At 40.2% G+C, this 604-nt stretch overlaps 1 non-coding gene across 1 annotated transcript; it reads left to right on the top strand.

Annotated features, from left to right (window-relative positions):
- Positions 1 to 155: 155 nt before the first annotated feature.
- Positions 156 to 227, top strand: SPRG_30138. Its single transcript has one exon. It is a non-coding gene; the product is annotated as a tRNA-Thr (tRNA).
- The last annotated feature ends 377 nt before the right edge of the window (positions 228 to 604 follow it).

Here is a 604-nt window from a genome sequence, read left to right on the forward strand (position 1 = left end):
AGAGAGTAATGAAAAACGTGAGAGAGGTTATTTTGTGTGTTGAAGGTGTGCGTAATGGAAGTAAAGAGTCGTAAAGTAAAAATCATAAAGAAAATAGAAATAGCCAAAGAGGTGCTAGAACTGGTTGAGTGATGATATTATATGCATAACAAAAAGCCCCTATAGCTCAGTGGTAGAGCACCTCCTTAGTAAGGAGAAGGTCCGTGGTTCAATCCCGCGTGGGGGCATTACTTTTAATTTTCAACATTTATGCAAAAAGTCGCATTCTCCACACGCCATAAATTCACTTTCTACACCAACTCTATCATCTCTCACCTGTACGTTGTATTTTTTAAAAACTCCATCAGGATCCGTCAATTTCCATACCCGAGTCTCGACCTCATCTTGCAGCACCTCGCAAAGTCGAAACATGCTTCGCCATCACCGCAAAAAATGTTGGCTTTAGGCGCCATTATTGCGATGAGGTCAATTTCACGACAATAACACTTTTTAAAACGATCCTCATTGAGGCTCTACGTCGCAAGGGACTTACAGAAATTTTGGTTAAAATTCGTCGTCACGACAGATAGCAACTTCGAGTAAATTTAGTTTTTTTCGTCGACAT

The sequence above is a fragment of the Saprolegnia parasitica genome (genome assembly GCF_000151545.1).
Source record: "Saprolegnia parasitica CBS 223.65 unplaced genomic scaffold supercont2.56, whole genome shotgun sequence".
NCBI classification, from domain to species: domain Eukaryota; phylum Oomycota; class Saprolegniomycetes; order Saprolegniales; family Saprolegniaceae; genus Saprolegnia; species Saprolegnia parasitica.